Raw genomic sequence first — 13275 nt, forward strand, 5'->3', positions numbered from 1 at the left:
GATCATGAGTTCAAGGCCAGCCTGAGCTATAAACTGAGACCTTGTCTTAATTTTATAAAAGACCTCTTTGGACAAGAGGGTTTGGTCAGTGGTTAAGATCACCGGCTGCTCTTGCAGAGGATCTGGGGTTCAGTTTCTAGCTCCTATGTGGCAGGTCACAACCAACTAGCTCTCGTTCTAGGGGATCTGATGCCCCTTGTGGCCTCTATGGGTGTTGCGTGCACATGGTACACAGTATGCAGGTAGGCAAAACACACATATAAAATAGAACTGAATAAAATCTTGTAAAAATACCCCTTTACCCAGCATTAGCGTCATAGTTTGAGTTAGCAAATACTATGTATATCCTGTCAATCTCACTTTGTACATCAAATGTCATGCTCCTGTTTTTAATGTATACATATGTGTATGTGTTAATACATATCTGGTAGCAATGTGTGCATATGCATGCATGAATATGTATATATGTATGTGTATTGCATATGTATATATGTGCATATGCACGTGTATAGGTGCATATATGAACATTCATGTGTGTGGTATATATGCATACATCTGTATATGCATGCATGCGTGTACATGTGTATATATGTGCATGTGTATACATGTGCACGCACACATTTGCATAGATATCTGTGGTTTTTTTTTGGGGGGGGGGGTTTTGAGACAGGGTTTCTCTATAGCCCTGGCTGTCCTGGAACTCACTTTGTAGACCAGGCTGGCCTCGAACTCAGAAATCCACCTGCCTCTGCCTCCCGAGTGCTGGGATTAAAGGCGTGCGCCACCACGCCCGGCTGATATCTGTGTTTGTACATGCAAGCGTGTACATAAACATATATGAACATGTGTATAGACCTGTATACGTTTCCTTATATTAGGGCTATGCCTTCCTCATCAGCCAGGAGCTCTTCAAAGGCAACTGGCTGGGCCTTCTCTTCTGGATCAGAGGTTCCTAGGACAATGGTCTGCCTCCTCCATTAATGGAGAGCAGCCCCCCCCTCCCCCAAATGGAGTGCTCTTGATCCCTGTGGAGGACTTCAGGGCAACAGTGAGCACATGCAGAACACGAGAGGAAGGAAACTCAAAATCTGCCCATGCTAACTAACAGAGGCTACACTTTTGTCTTCTTCTCTCTGAGCAGATGGGTGTGGCCATTAGGAGCCAGAGACTGCTACCCTCAGTAAATAAACTGTGCTATTTGGTGGAAAGGGAAATTGTAAGAGAAAGTGTCTCATTTCTGCAGCTTGAAAGCAGGTAATCTCCGTAGTCCGGGCGTCTATTTACACTGCTTCTCAGCAATAAAGGGTAACATTACCTTAATAACCTGCTGTCTGAGGCAGGAGGACACTTAAAGCATCAGAGAAAAAGGCATTTACCCTGATGAGCCATTTTCCCCAAGATCGACACCATTCACCAAGAGCACAAGACCCACACCATTCACCCAAGAGAGGGGTTTCTTTCTTTTATTCCTTTTCTCTTGTTTCTAAAAATACTTCCTGGTTCTGACATGTGATCTGAGGCACAGCCACCCCACCCCGGGAGAGAGGGGAGATCAGTGCAGCTCTAGACGTTGAAAGCAGCAGATTCTACAAGTTTAAAACCCAGCTGAGTAGGAGGCAGAAAATGGCTTAGTAATTTGATCTCTGTGGCTCCAGAAGCGCCTCTGGGGGCAGCTCTGCCTGGAGGATGAGGAGGCCTGGGGAAGCTGCCTTTTGCCTTCTTATCAGAGACCTCTGGAAACTTCTTACATATTCGCTCAACTCTTTGAGTCGACTGGAGCTTTTATTCTAAAATGGCCTCTTTTTGACACCTGTTCAAAAGCTGCTGGATGACAAGCCACACCCCCTCCCACACCCACAGCCGCGGGGCCTTATTCCAGCCAGCTAGGAAACCTCTAGTCTCAACTTGTATTTTAAAAAGATCTGAGAATAAACTCGGAGAAAAATGTTTTCATAGATGTAGCCTGAGGCATACAATGGTTGGGTTTTGTTTGGTTTGGTTTTTTGGTGTTTTTTTTTTTTTTAAAACAACTAGTACCCATAGTGCCAGCAGCTGCTTGTCTGTCTGTGGAAGCTGATCCAGGCACTGAGGAGGGACCAGGTCTGAAACTCTGTGAGCAAGAAAGCTATTGACTCAGAAGCAGCTAGCACAAATCAAAATGTTTGGACCTTTGAAGAAAGTGTAGAGTCCTTTTAGGTTTTTGTTTTTTGTTTTGTGTGTGTGTGCGTGCACGCACATGTGTGTGTTTACACTCCATTTTTTTTCTTTGCTTTGCTTTATTTTTTAACCTGTTTTCAAAGGTGACCTAAAGGAGTAGCCAAGGACTGGATATTAGGTCTCCTTCAGGGTCTGCTTGACATGAACAAAGCTCTGCCTTCAATCTTCAAGCATAATCTAGGTGTGGTGGTATATGCTTATAAACCCAGCACTAGGGGTGTGGAGGCAGGAGGATCAGGATTTCAAGGTTAACTTCAGCTACATAGTAAGTCTGAGGTTAGCCTGAACTATTTATTAGAGACCTTGGTGGGGCAAGCAAGGTCAGAGAAGGCATGCTCAATCTACAGGGCTAAATCTAAACACGATAACTGTGTCAGCACAGGAGGGGTCACAGCTCACTCCAAAGCAGACTTACCTGTTCATTAACAGGCTCCACAGAACCATAGGCCGCCTCCAGAAACCCTGCAGCTAGTACAAGCGGGCCGTGGTGGGGACATAGCTCAGTGGTATGTCACTTGCCCTGGTTAGATTTGGCTACCAAAGAAAATCCTGAAACTAAAAATGCTTGAAATACACTTATGTTGTAGCTGGGCTTCTATATGTTCAGACATTTCAGCCTTCACTTGCTTGCCCTATTGTTTTGGGCTTAGGGTAAGGCAACAACACAGGCAGAGACATGCCCACCTTCTGGTGGCTGCGAAGCACAAGAGAAATGGGCAAAAATGGATAGGATGCTATAGCCCTAGACAGGAATGCACAGGATCCCACTGCCCTAGACAGGAATGGACAGGACCCCCTGCCCTAGTCGGAAAGGAGCAGGACCCCACAGCCCTAGATCGGAATGGACAGGACCCCACTGCCCTAGACAGGAAGGAGCAAGATCCTAGTCTTAGACAGGAATGGACAGGATCCCACTGCCCTAGACAGGAAGGGGCAGGATCCAATCAAAGGTCCACTAGACCAAGTTTCCTTCCAATGGGTCTTGGGCTGAGGACTTTAGCATTTGAGCCTGCAGAAGCCACTTCTAAGAAATGCAGCATCTCCCTCCTTCACCACCTAAGACACATTAGCTAAATTACCTCCCAGAGCCTGAGCCCCCTCATTCCAGACTGCCTGTTCATCTAGGAGGCCTTTGAACTTGCAATTCCTAACTTTGTGCTTGGGAATGTTTTTAAATGCTGTACCTCCACTGGGGCCTTTGTTGTGGGGGAAGCACCTGGTCATTGGATGGCAAACTCGCTAGAAACGCAGACAGGCAGCCACACCTAACTCCAGAATCAGACATCAGGGTTGTAATGTCACAGTAGAATTGAAGGCCCATTAAAGGAAGCCATTACCTCCTAGCCAAAATAATGGAATCTGCCTCTGGGGAGAGATGTGCCTTGTATTCTCCTTTAGCTGGTGGTGACCGTGGCAGGGTTTCTGGTTAATCACAGCACTTAGGAGGCAGAGGCAGCCTGCCTGGTCTACACAGCAAATTACAGGCCAGCTTCCACTGCAGAATGTGAACCTGTCTCAAAATCATTGTCTTCACCACCGTCATCACCAATATCGAAAACATTACCATCATCATTATCATCATCACCACAATCTCCACCATCACAACAATCATCATCATCATACCATAACCACAACCACCATCATCACCATCATCACCATCATCACCATCATCACCATCATCACCATCATCACCATCATCGCCATCCACCTGAACTTCAGTATTGCCAGACAAGTTTTCCTAGGCCAGGGATGGTTTTAATCAGGCAAGGGAGCAAGTTCACTTCAAATGTGACCTAGGTTATGTGACCAAGGCGGGGACTGGGCACATGTGACTTAGTCTCTGTGAAGGCATTTTCTCTGTGTCTGGGGCTTAGTTAAAGTGCAGTCTATACAATGGGACAGTGTTACTACGATCTCCTGGGCAGCAGAGAAGCTGTGTGTCCCATCCTGCTTGTAGATCTTTCTGTTTAGGGCCTGGATTCTCAGACAAGGGCTTCCCAACCACACAAGACTGAGGCCAGTGGCCTGGAACATTATTTTCTATCCCGTAGACCTTGCACCAGTCCCCTGGAGGCCTTGGTAATGGGCTGGGATCCAGCTACAGGAAAAGAGAAGACACTGTTTACAGCACTCCCAGAGGCACACCACATTTTAAGAATACGTATGCCCACCCTTTGTAGCAAACATCGGATTGTAGACGCTGCTATACATACCCTTGTAGTATGGAGATGCGGGACTGCTCTCCTGAGTTTCCCAGAAGCCTCTGCCTGGTAGGGTATGGCTGGAGTAACATGCTGCAGCCCTGACTTCCCTTCTGTGTTTGGTCAGGATAGTAGTGACAACAGCTTTCAAGCCCCACCCACAATCCCTGTACACCAACCCCACCCTCAAAGCCCCTCCCATAGGCCCTCCCACCAGCTCTGCCCACCAGCCCTGCCCACTGACCCGCCTACAAGCCCCGCCCACAAGCCCCGCCCACAGAACCCCACCCATCAGCCTGTCCACCTGCTCTGCCTTCAAAGCCCTACCTACAAGCCCTCCTACCAGCTCTGCTTACAAGCCCCACCCACAAGCCCTGCCCATCAGCCCCTCCCAAGAGCCCTGTCCACAAGCCCTGCCTACCAGCCCCGCCCATCAGCCCCACCCACTGACTCTGGCTCCACCCACCAGCCCTGCCCACCAACGCTGCCCTTGCTCTCATTCAGACTTGCTTTGCTACCTACCCCCTCGCCCTCCCCCCACCAAACAACTGGCCAGTGTCTTGTAGAATCTTTTTCTTTTCTTTTCCTTTCTTTTTTAATTAAAAAAATATATTTTTATGTGTATGGATGTTTTGCCTGCTTGGTGCCTGCAGAGGTCAGAAGAGAGCAGCAGATCTTGAGGAACTGGAGTCACAGATGGTTGTGAGCTGCCATGCAGGTGCTGGGAATTGAACCTGGGTCTTCTAGAAGAGCAACCAGTGTTCTTAACTGCTGGGCCATCTTTCCAACCCCTCTGTAAGTCCAGGCTGTTTTAGAACTCACTGAACACACCGGACTGGCCTTGAACTCATGGCAACGACTCTGTCTCGTTCTCCCAAGTACTGGAATCAGAAGCTTATACAATTAGACCCCAACTTCTGAAATCACTTAGGACAAGGTTTCCTTCTGTGGTGCTGGAAACCAAACCTAAGGACTCACAGCTCAGTCACTAAGCCACACAGACAGCAACCTTCAGAAAGCATGTTTGATATGGGGGCGGCAGACAGAACGCCCCCCCCCCAACAATCATTTTAACCCCACAAGCTCATCTTCCCCCTTCATTACTATCTCTATCAAAGCACCTGACTTCTGTAAGAATGTGCCCAGAAAAAAACTTTTATTTTAGACAGTGGGTATTTCCAGAGACGGGAAACACAGACCTGTAGTCAAGGAAGACCAGGCACTTGGCAAACGCCTCCTCTGCCCCAGCAGCCTGGTTCCCAGGGCCCATGCCTGCCTCTCTGGCATGGCCTCCGCCAAGGAAGGGTGTTGAGAGGAGCTCTTCCTGAAGGGAGAAGCAGTTTTCTGGGTTTTAATGAGATCATTTATTGTCTCCTTGCTCTGACGAAGACAGTAAATGTGACGGGTGAAGTTTAAAGAATAATTAGTCCCAGAGGTGAACCCATCCCCGCAGTCCGTGTTTCCCCCTCAGCCTGTTGAGAAGCTGACTGCTTCCAGATGCTCCTGATTTCAACAGTGAGCAAAGCGGGTTCTTTTGAGCTGCAGACCTGTCAGAGAAAGCTGGCTTCTGAGAAGAGGCTTAGCAGGTTCCTAAAGGGCCAGCTGAGGAGGAAGCGGTGCTGAGGTGAAGCCCTGTACCCCACCCCCACCCCCACCCCATGGGGAGGCAGAGGAAGGCCAGGTCAGCCCTAATTAGCTGTTAAGGAATCTGACTGTCTGGAAGGCGGCTGTGAAGAATGCTCTCCATGATTCCGCCAGGTTTCCAACAGAGCCAGCCCAGTTAGGGACTTCCTGCTTCCCCAGAGCTCCCCCACTACCACATCTGGAGCGGCTGATGGAAACTGCAAATCAGTCTTTGATAAGCACCTGCCACTTCCACTTCAGAGACAAGATCTTTTGTCCCTGTCAGTTGCCTGGTAGCTAGGAAAGAATCCTAAGAGCCAGAGCTCCCGCCGCCCCCCCCCCGTCGTCCCCCCGTCGCCCCCCCCCTCCGCTCCCCCCCCCCCCCGCAAGACTGCTCAACGCAGCCTACGATCCAGAGGAAGAAAGCTGCGTGTGTACCAGGGCCCTCCTTTGTCTCCCATGCCCACTCTCTGGGCCTGCTCTGGGGAGAGAACACGAGGCCACATACTCCAGATGTGGGCTACAGGGGCCTAAGGAACGCAAGTGTCTCCCTTGGCGGGGAGGACAAATATCTGTGAAGAAGGACTATAGGTAGAGGCAGGCCTCACCCTACATGCCCAGGTGGGAGCAGAGGGAGAGGACATGGAGGACTGAAGGGGCATAAACAGCACCGCTCCTGGCTGCACAGGAAGGAGGAGAGATGGGAGGAGGGAGCTCACACAGGCTGTTCCTCTGCTCCCTCACACTCCATGCTTGTCTACAGTCTCCAGCTGGGGCCTGAGCCACCCCAAACAGGACTGACTCCTCCACAGCACTGAGGACCCATAGCAGGGGTATTTTTTGGTTTGGTTTGGTTTGGTTTGTTGGTTTTTAGGTTTATTTATTTTATGTCTATGAGTACACTGTAGCTGTACACACCAGAAGAGGGCATCTGATCCCATTACAGATGGTTGTGAGCCACCATGTGGTTGCTGGGAATTGAACTCAGGATCTCTGGAAGAGCAGTCAGTGCTCTTCTCCACTGAGCCATCTCTCCAGCCCACTCATACCAATTGTGGAGGTCCATCAAGTGATTCGATTCTCTTTTAGAAACAGACATAGGAGAAAATTTTGAATCCAAAATGCCTGAATAAAAATGTCCACAGAGTCATCTTTATACAGTTATAACCTGTTTATAGTTTTGTTATATTTCTCGGGGGAACGTTTTATTTCTATTGAGTGTGTGTATCTGTATGTGTGAACATGCTCATGCTGCAGGCTGTCCTGAAATTCACAGTGTAGTCCAGGCTGGTCTCAAACTGGCAGCAACTCTCTTAATTTAGCCTTCCAAATGCTGGAATTAACCAGGGTAATCTGCTACGCCTGGTTTATGCAATGCTGGGAACTGAACCCAGACCTTTCTTTGTACACGCTGGGCAAGCACCCATCAACTGAGCTGCACCCCAGCCCCGGTATTTGTTTGAGATATGGTCTAACTCTGTATGCTGGGCTGTCCCAGAACTCAGAGTACAGCCTAGACTGGCCTCACACTGCCAGCAATCCTCCTGCCTCAGTCTCCAAGGTCTAAGACTACAGGTGTAAACTGACCTGCTTTGCTATGGTCTTGTTCTTGAAGGGACTCACAGTCACAAAACTAAAAAATGTCTGAGATCTACCGAAGCCATTGCAGGGCTAGGTGAGGAAGTCATGCTTAGTACCTTATTCACACCATATGAATCTAGAACCTGCTTTTGGCCTCGCCATGTAACAGGCACAGACAGGCCCAGGCAGGCAGAGTCACTTACTGAAGGCCCAGCTACCTGGCTGTGGAATCTGCATCCCAGACAAGCCGTCTGAATCCACTGCTCTCTACAGATACTTGAAGTACTCAGGCGTGGCAGGAATGGGGCCAGGAAGGCTCCGAGGCTCCGCAGCCCAGCATCTGCAAATGCTACACTGTGCCACTCTGTATCCTCAGAGCTGCGTTGTCCGCCTCCACCAGATGCGAGTTTGTGGCTTTCCTCCTTGGCTCTCTTTCCCAGGTTTTCATTCCTTGTATTCTGAAATGGAGCTGAAATTTTTCCAGCAGGACGCAGGGTGGACACCCTGAAGTCAGTAGGGAGTCCAGAAGGAAGTGAAGGCCGGGAAGGAAGCCAGGAGAGGGGGCCCAGCTGAAGCACACAACGATCAATCCTTTATTACACGCATGTGGCCTGACCACAGTGGATGGGCTCCAGGAATCTCTGAAGCCCTGACTGAGCCTCCCCAAGGCGATCCAGGCCAGGCCTGGATGCTTTCACCCTCACCGGGTTTTTATTTTTCTCATCTCAGAGTTGCAGAAAGCTATAAACTGGGCCTTCCAGTTCCTCCATAAACCCTTCTAGTTCCAGCTACATAGCAGACTCGATCTTATGACCTTGACCACAATCCCAAACCTTTCTAGTTTGCAGTTCCCTGGTGGTGGAGCAGGGGAAAGGGGGGTTGGGTGTGGAGGAATGGGAGAGACAGCTGTTGCAGCCTGGGAAAGATGCAAGCATAAACCTTGTGGTTCAGGTTATTGGTGGGAGCCGAACAGCATGCTTTGGAAAGCAGTTGCCAATTTGCAAGCTGCTGAGGTCAACCTGGGAGCTGTCCCTTATGTACTGGTCACTAAGAACTATTAGCCTTTATGAAGTATGACTTTCCACTCACTTCCTACAAGGATCTCTGAAAAAGGGCAAGCAGGACATTTGAGGAGTCTTTTGGGACAAGCAAGCAGAGCTCTGCAGTGAGATGGGGCATCCCTTCTTGGGACACACGAGTCTGGCCCAGCCCTGAAGCTCATTCTTAAGTAGACCCAGATGGAGGCCAGAGAGTGCCAAGGCCCTGCCTACAAAGGACCAGGACGACTGTCCCCAGAAGCCAGAGCTGAAATCTGATCATGGAATGTCTGAGGCAGGTCTCAGGCCCTGTGGTTGGGCCACCAATGTCAGAGATTGCAGCTGCCGGACCCATGAAGGACTCCAAAGAAAGGTGCGATGAATAAATACCCTGTGAGCTGGAGTAGCTAAAGCCGGCAGAGGAAGTGATTGCAGAATAGGTGAAGCAGAGGCATAGCTACCAACACACTTGACAGCTCTCAGGGCCCCACCCCCAAGCTGGGGGGTGGCCATGCTAAGCTCTGCTCAAGAGGAAGCTAATTACTGCAGCTGAGAGAGGCAGGATAAAAGCGAGGAGCGGGACCCACACACACCAGCCCTGGAGTCTTGCTATTTGCTGCTAATTTAATATAATTATATTACCTAATACAGAAACCACGTTCAGAGCTGAGGCTGGCTCTTTGCTCCGTCCAGGAGCTTCTGATGGGTTAAAGGCAACATCTTGGTTTAATTCCCTCTTTTTTTTTTTTTTTTTTTTTTTTTTTTGCCATTCCCCCAACTACAAATGTCAGAAATGAATTATCGAAACCAGATGTGAGGTTTTGGGTGCCCATTTTCAGGCTAACAGATGCCTTGTATTAATAATGTACAGTTGTGACAGGAAATACGGTTTAGAGTCCTGGAAAAACATGAAAGCTAATTCCATTACCCCTTTCATGGTACCTACTTCTTCTCAAACGCTCGACTGGTTTGGATTATAGTAACATTCTAGAGGAAAACTGATTTGGTCTGCAGTGGTGACTGGGCTCTGTCTGCCCTGGTCCCCTGGACTGGCACCCATCCTCCCAGGCACCTGCAGACCTATGGTCTCAACAATGCGGGGCCCAGGGGAACAAACAGGTCAGTCCTCAGGGTAAACGCCACCAAGACTCAAGGACATGAAACTTCACACTCTTGCTGGAGATAGGTCCCTTAACTCTGCTTACATTTCACCTGGAGCCAAAGTTAAAAAGAATAAAATAATAAAATAAAACATTTTTATGCTCAAGGAACCAGATAAACCGTGGAATTGTTCTCGAGAGAGGGATTAGTTAGGGGCTAAGTACAATGTTTTCCAGAACTATGGGCGTAGTAAGCACAAAGCCAAATGAACGCACAGTGCTTTATCTGTATTCCACCACCTGATGCACTGAAGCAACTGACTTGACAGTGGTGTGTCTCCGGGAACAGGCAAGGCACAAAAATAGCTGTGACACACCCATTGACAGCTATGCTACACGGATGGAACCGTCTGTCCTTGCTTGCCTGTTTCACACAGGAGGCTGGTGCTTCCTGCCACACCCCTTCTAGTAATGGAACCCCAGCATGTATATCCAATGCGTCAGTCCCAAGCTGCACCTCTTCTCTGACCTTACCCTACACCTACGAAGGGGCCGCCAGGTACAGACAAAGACTTTTAACTACCCTGAGTCTGTGTGCAAAGACTTCTCCATGTCAAAGAAGGAAGAAAGGAGAACTAAAAGCTTAGCCAAGTAAGACAAAATGGTGGTGCCTGAAAGAGGAGGAGGATTGGAGACGTCAGTGTGTTGGGGCTTTGCCTTCACTTCACCTATTCTGTAATCAGTTTCTCAGTGGTAAAGAGCACTGGCTGCTCTTGCAGAAGATCCAGGTTTGGTTCTCAGCACTTAAGTAGCAGCTCACAACTGCCAGTCACTCTAGTCCCAGGGAATCTGATGCCCCCTTCTGGACTCTACAGGCACCACACATACACACACACACACACACACACACACACACACACACACACACACACACACCACACACACACATCCATACATGCAGGCAAAATATATGTAGAATAAAAACTCTTAATAAAATGATATAGAAGTGAATGTTTATTAAGATCTTGCTCCCTGCCAGAGTCACACTTCTGACCACGTCTGATAAGGTGCAAATAGTTGGACTCCTAGCTTATGGAGGAAAAGACCGACCCTTAGGGATGTTGGGTGATTTGCTGAAGGTCACAGTTAGTGGCAGAATCGACACTCAAATGATTTTCAAAGTTCAATGGTCTTCAAATGATTTTTTGATTTCAAAGACTGTGTTGTGCTGACAACTGTACTGTGAGTTACAGGCAAATGCAAACCATGTCACTCTTTTGACAAACCTTTCGGTTTTGTTTATCTTTGTTTGGTCTTGGTTTTGCAGGCAAGGTATAAAGTTAATGACTAAATATATCAACAACAAGTGCCTTGGTGCAGTTTTGTGTCAGTGCTGACACTGAGCTCGAACCCTGGAACCTGCTAGAAGAAGCTGGATGTGGCATGTATGACGGTAGTCCCAGTACTAAAAGACAGACAGGCCAATCCCTGGGGCTTACTGGCCAGCACCCCAGCTACCTGGTAAGTTTCAGGCCAATATGAGATTCTGTACACACACACTCATACACACACACACACACACACACACACACACACACACACTCACACACACACACACACTCACACACACACACACTCACACACACACACACACACACACTCACACACTCACACATCTAAGAATCAAAGTCTTGCCTTTGTATCCTAGCTCTAGCCCTCACCACCCGTGCAATGAAGGCACTCAGTCTCTCTCAATTCACTTTCTCTACCTTTAAGGCTGACCCAACAATGCTTGCCCTGCTTTCGAAGAGCACAGGACTACCGACGGTCCGACTTGTCTCATTAGTCAGACAGCTGTGTGGTTGATTGAGAACTCATTCCTCTTCTTTTCTGACTCTGCTCGGTCTGAACTATGAAACTGTAAGAGTGGATTAAAGATCATTTCCGTCTTCCTGCTTTGGACACGATAGTTCATGGACAGTGTACAGCACGCTTCACAGGAGCAAGCTGTGGGGATGTCTTTCTGGAAGGATGGCTGACCGTGCGATCACACGTGTGCATGTGGAATAGCACAGCACCATTGAGCATGAAAAACCAGAGCTATGCCACACAGCTTGGAGGGATTTCCGTGAGGTGCTGAATGAGAAGAGCAAGATATGAACAAGGGGCAGAAAGATCCCATATTTGCAAATTAACAAGCTTCAGCTCTGTCCCAGGTACACATGTGTACAGGTACATATTCCACAGAGAATGACAGGACAAGGAAATAACACAGAAAACATTCTGTACTCATAGATAAAAGTGGATAGCATATGGAACTAGTATTGATTGTAATAAAAAAAAAAAGTTGGGAAAGGCTGTTGTGGAAAATAACAAGACCACGAATTTTCTCAACACATGAAATTGTGTAGAGATCCCCATGAATGGATGTGATGGCTAATCTTCATCGTCAGTGTAACTGGATTAAGAAACAACCCAGGGCACCAGGATGTACACTTCTGGTGCATCTGTGAGGGCATCTCTAGGAAGAATGAACTGAGCAGGGAAGAGACCCATCCTGAATGTGATGGCACCAACCATAGACTGATGTCACAAAACCAAAAAGGAAGAAGCCAGCATAGCACCACTGCTCCCTCATCTCTCTCTGCTCCCTGAACCCAAGGACATGAGTGCCACCATGCCCTCCCACCATGACAGACTATACCTACAAACTCTAAGTGAAAATGACCTTTCTGCCCTTACTGGCTTCTCATCAAGTATTTGGTTATAGCAACGGAATATTGGTTTTGCCACTAATATTACTATTACTACTGTGGCGCAGGACCACTTCAGTGACTACCTGACCAAGTGGTTCACAGGCCTCTAGAACCAGTTTGAAGCACTGGATTTGAGAAGACCCAGAGTGCTGTTAGCAGAGATTACTTGACTATTCTGCTGGGAGTTTAGAAGGCCAGAATACTGAGAGAAATGCAGACAGCAAAGCCTGTGCTCATGATGTTTCTAAAGGAATCGAGGACTCTAGGGAGAGCTGAGATAGTGGCTATTGAAATCCAGCAGAGGATCTAGCTGTGCTCTAGTTAGGGTTTCTATTGCTATAATGAACCATTATAACCAAAGGCAAGCTGGGGAGAAAAGGGTTTATTTCAGCTTACACTTCCACATTATAATCCATCACTGAAAGAACCTAGATGCAGGAGCTGATGCAGAAGCCATGGAGCACTGCTGCTTACTGGCTTGCTCCCCAATGTTGCCCAGCCTGCTTTCTTATAGAACCTAAGACCATCATGAGTACCACCATCCACAGTGGGCTAGGCCTTCCCTCATCAATTAGGAAATTGCTCTATATGCTTGCCTACATATTTTTTAAATTTTTAATATTTTTTATTACGTATTTTCCTCAATTACATTTCCAATGCTATCCCAAAAGTCCCCCATACCCTCCCCCCCACTTCCCTACCCACCCATTCCCATTTTTTTGGCCCTGGCGTTCCCCTGTACTGGGGCATATAAAGTTTG

At 48.1% G+C, this 13275-nt stretch overlaps 1 annotated feature.

Annotated features, from left to right (window-relative positions):
- Positions 7644–10251: an enhancer, noted in NCBI's record as "VISTA enhancer mm646". NCBI's record gives its function as "enhancer in: somite[7/13] | forebrain[6/13] | limb[8/13] | branchial arch[8/13] | nose[10/13] | facial mesenchyme[10/13]" and the evidence as "EXISTENCE:transgenic organism evidence [ECO:0001131][PMID:17130149]".

The sequence above is a fragment of the Mus musculus genome, chromosome 1 (genome assembly GCF_000001635.26).
Source record: "Mus musculus strain C57BL/6J chromosome 1, GRCm38.p6 C57BL/6J".
In the NCBI taxonomy this organism is placed as follows: domain Eukaryota; kingdom Metazoa; phylum Chordata; class Mammalia; order Rodentia; family Muridae; genus Mus; species Mus musculus.